The sequence below is a fragment of the Perca fluviatilis genome, chromosome 22 (assembly GCF_010015445.1).
Source record: "Perca fluviatilis chromosome 22, GENO_Pfluv_1.0, whole genome shotgun sequence".
Taxonomy (NCBI): Eukaryota; Metazoa; Chordata; class Actinopteri; order Perciformes; family Percidae; genus Perca; species Perca fluviatilis.
The window spans coordinates 17,831,151-17,844,288 of NC_053133.1; the positions used below are offsets into that span (position 1 = coordinate 17,831,151).

The window sequence follows — 13,138 nt, forward strand, 5'->3', positions numbered from 1 at the left end:
ACGCCAGTCTGAATGGAGTTAGGGAAGTAAGTGAGATGGAAATGAATATTCAATTACAGTGGGGACGAAACATTTTGGAGTCCCCGGCTCCTCTATGTGTTGTCAGAGTGAGTGGTTTGATCATCTTAGCTATGCAATGTTGGACAGCACCTACAGAGGAGCTGAAGGTGAACATCACACTTACTCAACCAACATCCTTTTAAACAAAAACTTCCAGTCAAGATACACTAGAGTCTACACTATACCCTTACATAACGAGGGTTATGAAACAATAAAAGGTTGTCGAATGAACATTTCAAATTGATGCTTCAGATAATATCTATGTACTACTGGAAAACTTCATTTTAGAATGTGTAAGTGATTAAATAATCAAATACAGTCTTTATTTTGGCATTCTACTTTTGCACAAATAAATGCAATAAAAAGAATCAACTTTTATACGGAGAGTTTGTGTAAGTGTTTGCTCCAAATACCTTTCTGTTAATCTGTAAGGTGTCAAAGCCAGCTATGGAAATATCAGGTAATGCTAAATTAAGCTTGGTTCCTTTTGTAGGCTGCAAACTTGTGTTTGCTAAGCTTATCGCAGAAACTTGCTCCACAGATCTTTGCTGCACTGCTACGTTCATTAATCTATAAACGTACGCTCGCTTTTTAATCAGTGTGTGGGAACAGATGGAGTGCAGCGATACAGATAAAAGAGCATTGTGATATGCATGAAGCATGGGGTGCTGTCCGTGGTGCTGAAGTCATACTGCAAGCTGCACGAACTCTCTCTCAGGGACATTCATTCATCTCTCTCTTTCTTTCTAACACACACACACACACACACACACACACACACACACACACACACACACACACACACACACACACACACACACACACACACACACACACACACACACACACACACACACACACACACACACACACACACACACACACACACACACACACACACACACACACAATCACTTAATTTCAGCCAAAAACATATTTTGATGTCCCTGCAAATCTGCTGTCCTGAATTCAATCCAAAACCACTTTTATTACGTATATCTAGATTATCTATACTAAAATGGCATGTCCCTGAAAAGGCTCAGCGAGAATGCAGGCGTAAGTGGTGACCTGAAAAAGTAGTGACCAATAACAGGATGAGTATCCAGCTAATTCAACGCCCCATCACTCAGCCCACAGGGCCAGACTGATGTCTGACCTCCAGCTGTCTGTCCATTTTGTGCTCAATTAGCAAAGAACTCTCTCCATCGCACATGTGCATAGATCTCAGCACTTGTGACCTTTTTGTTCCCCGCTAATTAAATTACTAATACATCTAGACACTAAACTCCTCTGTCACAAATGAGTGGGTGTGGAGGTCAAGAGAAGAGAAGAGCCAGAATGAAGACGACATCGATGGAGGGGTCTGCTGATTCATTCCCCTCCTGGCCCCTCTGCAGGTGGAAAATTTGGAGCAAAGCAAGATTCACTGTCACTCAGTTGCCAGGACAATCTGAGCTTGTAAAGAACCACAAGATGAATTTAAAAAAAAAGCTACTCAAGCAAAAGTGCAGGTTTCGCACTTTAACTTTACAATTATAAAATACAACATGGTAAGTTTTGCCAAGGCCAGTCAGCAAAAGCAAAGTGCAAGATAGACTAAAATTTCCATTTTTCCTTTTAAAAGAACAACAACGTAATTCAAAACAGTGTTCTAGTCAGCATTTTTTTCATTTCCCAAATACAAAAGCAAAAAATTGAGGTGAACAATTTTGTCTTTTTCCTGTGGGGATCAAATATTTTCCCTTCCACCAAAGTGAGTTACGGTACAGTGATTATATACTCCATTTACGATGTAGAATTTATTATTGTGACGAAATTTATCAATTCTCCTACCTCTTCCATGCCTGCCACTTTGGCATCGGTTTTGGCTTTGTACCACAGTTTCAGCACCTCCCTCCTCTGCCTCCGCTCTCCCTTTTTTCTCTCCCTGCAGCCAAAACACAGCACGGTGATTTATGGCGTAACTTAAAATACCACACAATGATCTGCATTTATTTTACACTACTTTATTTACATGTTTTACAGACTTGCGTTCCGGGTCTCGTGTGAATCATAAAAAGAATGCTGATAACAGTCAGTTTGTTAGCTGTCTTCTGTAATCCGTAGACTTAATTTCACAAATGATTGTCTCTATAAACCAAGAGATAATCCAGGAATGAATGCAAACATGCCATTTGGTTTAGTTCCATTTTAATTATTGTTTCAGATGGATTATTACTCATGAAATGTGACAGATTGGGGAGCCTTGGATCCAGCTAACTGAATAAAGGTATATGATACAAACTATTACAGATTGTGGAAAATAATGAAAGGATGTTTTTTTCATGGATAAAACACTGGCAATATTGTACCAACAAGGCAAAAGGGCTACTCATGAATAATCCTACAAACTGTAAATAATATTGAAATCTTGTTGCTGTCAAAACTAACCCTCCATATGAAGGAGTTAAACCAAAACTGGCAACAATTTCAAGGCCCTGCTATCATAAATATACCAAATTTGGACCTTCTTTCACTTGTTTCTATGCAAAAACAACCCTGATTACCAGCACCAAGCATTCACACTGACACACACATACAGTCACCATCTGTCATGCTGTAACCTCCCCAAGCTCGCTTTCCCTGCCGGGACACATGCTCTGATTCCATAACATTGTTACCACCTCATTATGGTGGTTAGTAAGCGCCATACCTAGATTTACCACTTTGTAATGGACTAGCAGTGCGGACTCATCTGCTTGACAGCCGTATTGATTCACTGCACCGTGACGGTTACACTGGCCAGTTAAGACTGCATGGTGGTAATGCTGATCTCCACCTGCTATCGCGCTACTGCCGTCATTATGTCCATCTGCCTGTTCCCTGTCTGATTATATAGCAGGGACAGTTATGGCTCAACATTTCATTAAAATATGTCGTGATTTAAATACAACATTTCTGCAGACAATGAAAGGCTGTCACTTACAACTCCACAGCTTTCGGAGTTGCACAGGCTTCAGTCTCCCAGTACACACTGACTGATGTGTTTGCACACACAGCTCTATAGTTTCACACCACCTGGGAAAAAATATCATAGCAAAGTGTCTTGCCAGGGAACAACAACAAAAGCAAAAGCCAGGATTTGAAGACCGAAAGGAGAAGGGAATTTGTGCCAAGCTGGCTCAGCAGCAGAATACTCTCAGATGATACACAGTGAGGAGATGATGCCCAAGTTGTCCTGTGCAGTTATTATATAAGCCAAATGTGCATTGTCTTTATACAATTTCAGGAGCTTACTGGAAGACCTGTGAAAGCAGTCTGTAATGGTTTCAGAGGAAGAAACATTATCCTATTGCCAAAGGGATTCCTTTGAATGCAGCCAGAAACATTTCAGCATGTGCAGCTGCTCTGCATGTTTATTTCACCCTACTGGGAAACCTCTCAGGGGGAGCGCCATCAAGAAGAAAAGAGCAGATATGGAGCTCAGTAAGAACTAAACTACTCATGCTGGCTGCAGTGAAGCAGCTACTAGAGGTTGAGACCCAATCAGATGAGTGAGGAATAGATTGAGTGTGTTGAAAACAGGCAAGAGAGGTTAACTAGCATTTTACTAGCCTAATAACCTTTTGGTTAGGAGATGACCAGTTGGTTTTTGGAGCAGATAATCCCTGGAAAGCTGGTTTTACTGACTGAACAATAGTTTCCTCCCCCACTCACACAAACAGTCAACACTACTGTGGCACATTCATTTTTTCATATTATGGGGTTCGTTTTAATAGGTTTGTGGGAGTTCATGGCTATATACTGTACTGTATGTGCTGCACAAAGTATCCATTAACATTTATAAAGGTCAGTACAGAAGCTACATATCATATTTTTACTTAGTGATACAGAGACAAAGATGATAAAGTATCACTGCATAATTCATAATTTCACATTATGTACTGCATGTTCCTCCAAAGAGAGGTATTTATACTAAAGATGACTGTGAGGTGACACAGTGCTTTAAACATAAACTCTTGTGTTCTGTGTGCATATTCTGCGCAGCACATTAGCCATTTCCTCCTTGTTCTCCCGCTCGCATTGCCTCCTCATTCATTGGGCCTTGCGCCTGATTTAGCCAGTGCCTTGGGCCTGCAGCAACTGGCGGTGGTATAGAGGGCCATGTAAATGTCACCGTCTCAGAGGCTGTGCTCTGCAGAGCGTGAAATGAAATCTGGCAGAGTTTTAAGGCCCTGCCTTTCCTCACATGGACATTCCACAGTACATGGGCCCTATATAAAACTCAAGTGCATGTTATGATTACATCTGGACCCCCCCGCCTCATTTCTTTATCAATTATTTAAGTGTCAGGTCAAAAGTGTTGTAGTCTCCATGTGGGATTCAATTTTTTCCAAACACGATGAATACGTTATTAGTTCAAAAACAGATTATTATTGCTGTCATGGGAAATTGGATAGTTTTGCTAATCCAAACTAATCCTAAGGATCAGGTAACCATATCAAGATTACTGCATGTTGCACGTATCTCACCAGTCAAATGTCAATTACATGATTTATGTTTCTAAAAGAATAATGGTTGATACTCTCTCAGAACAGGAGGAGGTAGAAGAGCTGCAAGCACTGTACCTTGGTGCAGAAGGACGATGAGTAGTTCAACATTTCACTGCAGGAAAAGTTCCCTGTAGGGTTTCTTCTACTGGGAAAATTGGCAGTATGCTTGAGGGGCTCTCTCGCAATTAAAATCAAGAATACGAAGGGGCTATAAGCCTGAGCAGACGCCATTTTGGATCCAAAACAACTGTGCCAAACCTTGTTACACTGTCAGTTCTGCCTCAGACCATCTCGTTGGTTCTTATTGTCAAAGATGGGATCAAAGTAATTCCAAGTGCTGAGCATGTAATGCTGGAGGAAATTCCGCCATTGATGTATCAGAATTCCTGCTCCAACACTCAGGCCACACAGGGTATCATTCGAACTATTACTGTCACTGAACTGACAGAGTGCTGTCAGCGTGTAGATGAGATTAATAAAAAAACCATATTATAGTCCATTTAAAAGTGATGAGATCAATTAAAGGCTGTCATCACAAAATATCTACCTTTTAGAATACCCATTGTTAAAATGACCCTCTCTTGTTTATCGTCTCTATTAATTTCTCAGCCAGGCACTTCAAGCCTGCCACTTGCAGACATTTACAAAGAGGCTCTTCTATTCCATTTAGAGCTGTACCTTTCGCAGCTTATCTTGTGTAACGAGCTCTTAAATAAATCTCCTTGCTTTAAATAAACAGGAGCAGTGCTCACAAAGGCTTTCCTTGATGTTGGGTCACACACAGTGCTTAATTTATAAAGTGGGAGGTCCCGGAGCGCAGAGGCGGGGTGGATCGGGCGTCTCAAAACGGGGGTTGGAGGTAACGAAAAAAAAAAAAAAAAGTCACCACATTCTTGATCGGCGGAAATGATTTTTGCTTGTTTGGGATCCGACTGGCCAGCGTATTTGAACAAGTTAAGCTTTGTTGTCTTTTTGACATTTTTCTCCTGAGTGAAACGAGGCTAACAGCAATCTCAACCAGCACAAGCGAATGTGTCACTTGAAGTGCCTTCCCTCCCTCCGTCCCTCTCCCCCCTCTGTCTTACCCTGAAAATTCACCTCAAAACACATTGAAAATGCAAACACAAGATTTGTGTGGAACTTCAATGGGGAATAAAGACTAACAAGACAGATAACAACATTGAACACTACACAAACTGTCATTTTTTTTTTTTCTTTAAGGCGATTGATTTTTCATAGTGACACAGGAGGTGCCGGATCCAATAAAAAAGGTTCCGGATCCTACGTCGGAGGTGCTGGAACATGTTCGGGAGTGTTACGGCTCAAATTAAGCCCTATTCACACAACAGTCTGGAATCTCCAATGGCACGTTACATGCTGATGCCAACAACTGTGTATACTATGGTTAAGGGAGAGGCTGTTTTAAAATATTTAATTAATTAATGTGACACCAATAAAAATGTATGGAATTCTGTTTCAATAAAACAATATATTACAATATTGCATACTTCGTCATTCTTGAAACCTTGTATAAAATCTGGTCCTCTGGATCAGTAATGTGCAACAGCTTTGAGGAACCACACTTGCCTAAGAGCTTTAAAATGGCTGAATGTAACTGTGATCACACGCTCTCTCACTGTATGACAGTGCCCAGCGAATCAGAAAGGAGTCAATCCTAGGCAGATCTTCGTCATGCCCCTGATTCATCGTCATCCTCCTTTCCCCTGTCACAGGCACTGAGAGGCAGCCAGACCAGCTGCTGCAGGGCACTGCAGAAAGCTGCGGAGTGATGCTGGCAGGTCAAAAGAAGCCCACGCACTACTCCACGAGGCCAATCCTCACCAAACTGACACTGTGAGCAACAAGCTGCTTCACAACAAAAGAAATTTGATAGGAGGAAAATCTTGATGGAAACTGGAATAAATATAATAAAGTGGGGTTTTGTTTAAAGTTATGATTCATGTTTGATACAATTTATGGTTGGCATTTTTTCTGCAAAAGCCATATCTGTATAGTATTTATTAGCCCCGGTACTTTACCAATGGCATATCAGAGCTGTATTAAGTTACTGCTATGGCGTGGCTTTTATTGTAAAGCACACTGACCATGACAGTTCATCAAATATGCATCTACAAAACAAGACATGATAATTTTCATAATTTTGTGACAGCGGATCAGTTTTAAATATTGCAGAAGTGATGGAACAAGACAGACCAGCATCTGGGTTGGATTGCAAAATCCCTCATCAGTGTCAGGGAACAGTGAAAATGTCACATTAATTTGTTATTACAGGATGTGACACCTGTGCTGTGTGGAGGTTAAATAGGTTGACGCCACAGTCATTGTGGCCCATTCCTGTTCCACCCATCATCCCATCTAGGTGGCTAAGGTTTGATGGTCACTGTGACAATAACATGCCCTATGAAATAATGTATCTATCTAGACGCATCAGGAATTAGACGACTTTTTAAAATGTTGGAATGATAACAGAAGCTATTATCCTGTCTAGACAATTGCCAGGCCATAAAAAGTAATAAGTGTATATTTGTTCAATAGCAAGCAATTGATGTTATAACATTATTTCATCTGGCTTTGTTTGAATGAAACAAAACTGCCTATTATTTGGTCAAAAAAAACATTATACATAAAGATATGATAATCTTTAGTGCAAAAACATTAAGATCTCAACATGGCATCATGACTTTGCGTAAACATACACGCCACTTTCCTAAAGCCAAATGGCGTGTTATCTGTACGCATTTTCAGCTATCCACGTGTATGTCTACGCTGTATACAGCAGATGTAAACATACCCACCATGTGGCGTCGCCACGTTGCGTGTTATCGCGAGAACGTGACGTACTATCGCGAGAACAATGTCACGCGTGTAAAAAAAAAAAAACGGGTTTAGGAAAAGAACACAGGGAAAGGCTTTAGTAACACAAAAAAGGCACGAAAAAACGGAAAATAATGACAAAAACACGCTTAGGAAAACAATAAACAGTTGGGTTTAGGAAAGAAACATTGGGGAAGGCTTAAAAAAAAAAGAAAAAAAAGAAAGAAACAGCTGAAAATCTCCACTCGCGGGACACAATCCCAGCTCTCCTGGGTGAAAGTCCTGTGTTTTACCTATCCGCCAACCCAACCACCCTCCTTACGTGGCAGGCAAATTGCATTGATAAACACGCTAAAAAGTGATTATGCGTAAAAAAAAATAAAAAAAAAAAAAAAAAAAAAAATATTATAAATTATTTAAAATTAAAAAAAATTTAAAAAATAAAAAAAAAAATTTTTTTTTTTTTTTATTTTAAAATTAAAAAAAAAATAATATAAATTTTTTAAACAAAAAAAAAAAAAAATATTATTTGTGTTTTTTTTGAAACAACATTATAAAAAATAAGAGAAAAGTTTTGATAAAAAAAAAAAAAAAAAGAAAAAAACCCCTTTTTTTTTTTTTTTTTTTCTCTTTTTTTATTTTAGAGAAAAAACCATTTATTTTTCTAAACCTTTTTTTTAATTTTTTTTAAATCAGTCTCCATGCAAATTAGTCTCTCTGGCTTTACTGTGTACACATGGCAACAGACTGTGGTACAAAGAAATTAGCATAAACTCTGCCACTGGCTTTTCAGATCTTCAGATTAGGCTACAAAGGATGTTTGGAATTATAGGAGAAAGCCCTGTTTAGACATATGCATGATGTTTGTACAAACATCAGCATATTGCCATTTCTTAGGCATGATGGCTTTATAATGGATATGTGCCTACTGTATATATTAGCAAAATGTTGTTTCATAAAAACTCAGATGCAGCACCCTCACAATTGAGGCAATGAGGGGCTTCACTTAGCAGCAAGGAGCTGTTCACTTACAAAGAATATGAAACTGTAAATGACAAAAGGGAACATGAACCTTCTATGGCAAATCATTTTAACAGCATGACTGCTATTTGCCTTTTGATGATATTTCATAACCTGGTGAGGTTAGAAATAGAAGTGGAGGAACTTCATTACATTGCATATGGATATGTGCCTTAGTCAGATCCTTCGAGTCAAACAATCACAGAAATCATATTACTGGATGTAATAAATAATGTTTTCCATAGGATTATGTGGGGCTTTACAAACTAAGCTATGCAATAAACCTGAAATAAAGAAAACAATAGTATGCAGTTTGCACAACAGATAAGTGGATGATCAGGGAGCTGGAAGCAGGTAGATCTTCCCTCAAGTCTATTCTCTGTGTATGAGTGCGCATTGTTTGCATGTGTGTATATGCAGTGCACGTCTACATGCATGTACATAGTCTACTACAATATATCAGTCTCTTTATGATGGGAAATAATGTCTATACTTATTAGATTGCTAGTAATGATGAGTATGAGGCTAATCCATTGAGCCACTGATTCCACTATCAAACCACAAATCTCCTGCTCACAGACACCAACCAATTATGGTAGGTATCAGTTCTGCAGGTGACCATACAACACACCACCATACTTCATAAAAACCATCCAGAGAGAGTTCTCAGGAATGACTTTGTCCCAGATGAGGTCTATAATTCTTCATTCAGCCCCTCGCCATCATTGCAGAATATCAGAATATACAGCTATCAACAGGACTGTTTAAACAAGCCAGCCAGCTAGCAGAATGTTTGTGTTTAGAATGGCAACAATAAGGGGATGTGTGCACTCTCACCCCACACACAGGTTCAGTAGCAGTTGAAAATTGCTTTGCATTGAGCAGCTGATTCCAGCACAGAAAGGGATATGCATCTGTTCAGAGAGGGAGAGTGTGTACAGGCAGTCGTCCCCAGTGTCTGGCTGAAGGCCTCCCTGGTGGATTATGTTACCCAACAATGGCAGTGGCCTTTCACAGTCGGAGCATGCTCCAATAGCTGTAAGGCATACAAACATGCTTCTTTTCCTTCCCCTCGCTCTCCCACCAGAATTGACATTGTCCCCTGCCAAATGCGGGTCTACAGTATGTCTTTATATCAACAAATGAGTGCCCCAGTTTCTGGTGAAAGGCAAATAAAAAGCAGACTATCACACCAAAGCATTTCAACAGAGTGTGCTGTGGCATAAATGGCATCACACATGCAAAAGGCACCCAGTGTCATTGCATGTCTGTGACGACAAAAAAGGTGAGCCGCTGTGGCTATTAGCATATTTTCTAATTAACTAATGAAAGATGGACAAGACAGAAGGCTAGAGAGAATTGTGTAAAGATAATGCTGTGATAAGACTGTAAGTGATATAATGTGTGTAGAGAAACACACACACACTATCAACACAGAGAGAAAGCCTGAGGCATAGACTGTAGTGACTCCTTGCAGGGAAGCTGTAATGGTAAACAATGCTCTTCATCAGACATTCAATAGCTGTGACTTAAAAGATGCTGCACACACAGAATTCCCTCAGCAGAATACTGTATATACAGCAAAGTGACATCATCAGTAAGTGTAATGTACTTTGTCTCATGCTTCAGCTGTAGCACAATACAAGGGTAATGGTTTTGACCTCCAAATGAATTATAGTTGTCAATTAAGTGAATGGGGCAGCTAAATGAACATGTTATGGGGATTGCTGACATTTAAAAACCAGACGAGTAATTAAGAATAAATCCTGGGGAGCAGAAAGTGATTTTTTTTCACCCTCAAACTCCTCAAAAAACAGAGTCTCAGAGGAGCAGGATTAGTCAATTCATTCGAGCGCTGAGTCTATGTTCATTCCGTGTGAGTAACAATCTGTCCTGGTACAGTGAGGCCTGTAGTAATCTTTTTGAAAAAATTAAATTGGCCTGCTGACGGCTCCCATACGACCAATCTCAGCAGCTAAATGCGGCGGAAATTGCGCAGGCTGAGATTACAGGACTAATGCAGGACTGCTTCTAGGGTCCCCTCTAGCAAAACTAGCAAGTCTTATCGGTGTGAGAGAGAAGCCTCGGAAACAGAAGATGTCCTGCTATCATAAGTGAGCCATTGAAAAGCAACAAGACGTTGTGGGACCTGACGGGGTAGAACAGTGCATTGTAATTAAAATTCAACAAAAAAAAGAACACAGCCTGGAATGCACATCAGTGAATACTGCTATAGCTGACTCATCATTGCTGTCATCCACAACCATCATTACAACACGATTGTGACTTCTGGCCTTCCCTAATAAAACCTGAGGGAGACACGTTATGAGTAACAGCTATGTCATCACTGTGCATTTTAAAATCTTCTTTGCCGTCATAATCCCTTATTTTTATAGTGAAGCCTTAGGGTGTTAGAAAGCAATATTTGTGCCAATACTAGTCTTAGCATCCTTTTGGGCTGCTCAAATCTGATGGTCCTTTTATAAATTTCATTTTAATTTCAGGGTTCTGTGGCTTCAAAGACAAGCTCAAAACAGAACAGCAAACACAAAAACAAGGCCATTTGGACTGTCTGTCTGTGATGACACATTTACATCCAGACAGCATTACTTGCATAATTAAGGGTGTAAAAAATATACAGAGATTTTAAAATATTCAACAGCCCTCAACTCCCCTCGAAAGTATCCTTAATATTCCACAGGCAGCATGTGGAAAGCAAGTGGCCGAGGCAGTGTTTACAAGTACTAAATTGGCACTGCTTAGTTCAACAACAGCACAACACAGGCAGGAGCAGGATAAGCACTCTTCTAATTCACACAGGAATAAAAATACCTTTAAATTGGTGAATTATTATATTCCCATCATCTGTGAGGTGGCTGAGATATGAAAATGACATAGGGGGAAGCCACAACAGCTGATAACAGCATCAAGACAACAAAGAAGCTAATAAGGCACAGGCACAAGGTTGCAAGTTCAGCACCGAGTCCATAATGATTTGACACGCAAAGAGGAAAGGCAGTTAATGATCACTCCAACACTCCATGTCAGTCGTGTGAAGCCAAATCAGTCAGTCATACGAGTGAGATGCAGAGGGGTCTTCAATGGGGGTGGGAAGGGGAGCAGATGCTGGGGCCTTGTGTTTAACAAGGAATGCGTGCACAGTTTAAGGAAGTGACACAGGCACCGAGGAAGATCAACAGATTGTGGGACTGTTCGCTGCTTCTATGAGATAAAAGAATGCGCTTAAGAAAAAATGTCTGCCTTGCAATGCCTTTCAAATGGAGTGGGCAAGAAAAAGAAGATAAAGAGAGAGGGGGAAGTCATTAAATATGCCTCTTATCCTGTAGCACATTACCTCAAATCTATAGGATTTGTGTGGCCTGCAGCTTGATTGACCTCTTAGCCTTTATCCCTCCCTCTCGTCCTTGAATCTCCCTCTACCTCTGCTGGAGTCAGAATAACAATTGTTTTGGTTTTTTCACACACAACACTAGTTACAGTTTATCCTAATGGTATATAATTTTCATCTACACCAGGAGCCATTAACACAGCTTTATTCTGGACGAACTTGTGCATTTTCATCAGACAAGTGATCCATTCATATTGCAGCTGGAGTTAGTGGAGAGAGTAATTTACAGATGTACTGTTGTTCGTTTATGCTACTCCTTGTGATTTTAATGACTGGAATCCTACATTCAGTCTAGAGCGCTGTCTGTGCAAACCACATGCAACACCAAGCCAATTTCCAAGGAGACAGAGGGAGCTAGAATGAAACCGTAGTGCACAATGGCATAGGAAAAAGGCATGGTACCCCAGAAACCCCTCACTGTAGTGTCTACAGCCTGCAAGGCTTCAGTCTATAATGAAAGGAAGATGTAAGCACCTCAAAGCTTTGGGCACATAGAGGGATATGATGCACATGTTCCGCTAGCCCTTACTGTATCCTCGTCCCACAAGTGATAGCAGTCTGTTCAGCGTTTTCTTTTGCTTACAAGCTTAATCTTGCAAAAGCAGCAACATTCTGCATCCTGTCCTCATATTAAAATGCAAGACGCAATTGCAGACGCGGTTTTTTTCCGGTCAAGGCGCACGGATTGGATGATTGGATATTTTACACTATCCTCATTATCACTTACGGAAAGTGGTAAGGACGGCTGTCAACGTGCCATAAGTGGGAAAATGCAGTTAAACAACTTTGTCAAAACGATTTGCCTAATTTCTTTCAGTGTCCAGGTTGATAAGAAAGTTGTGAACATGTAGGCAATTCAATCAACATAGTCCATCACGCACAATCTGACAACATCAGAAGAAGAAGCATGACGTTCAGGACTGCACATTCAAGAAAAAGTGTCTGACGAAACATGTTTTGATGAAAGAGATGCGTCTATTATAAGTGATGACAAGTGCAAACAAATTCTCACTGCAGAATGAATGAAACGAGACAAACAATTTGCGCATTTGCCCCTTACCTTGACAACACAGACCGTCCGAGAACCGCCTCGAGAGTAATCCTCTGAATTTCGCTGGAATTGCTGCTTTGCCTCGAGAATGTAACAAGTCGGGATTTATCATATAGGACGCCACTTGGATGGTAAGGTCCCATACACTGTAGTATCGTCCTGTATGGTTTCGTCTGTGGGCTGCAGAGGCATCACTGAACGTATGAAACAGCGCTTCACATGAATGGAGAG

At 40.4% G+C, this 13,138-nt stretch overlaps 1 protein-coding gene across 4 annotated transcripts in view; it reads right to left on the reverse strand.

Moving 5' to 3' along the window:
• The window catches only part of LOC120552245 (disks large-associated protein 1-like), a 92,907-nt gene extending 79,769 nt beyond the window's left edge, over nucleotides 1-13,138 (reverse strand). For 3 of the 4 annotated variants that reach the window (XM_039790104.1, XM_039790105.1, XM_039790102.1), the window contains exon 1: nucleotides 12,917-13,138. The gene's annotated coding sequence lies outside the window, so the exon portion shown is untranslated. Of the gene's footprint in view, nucleotides 1-4,667; nucleotides 4,989-12,916 lie in introns of those variants that run through there. The other variant, XM_039790103.1, reaches the window with a different exon arrangement.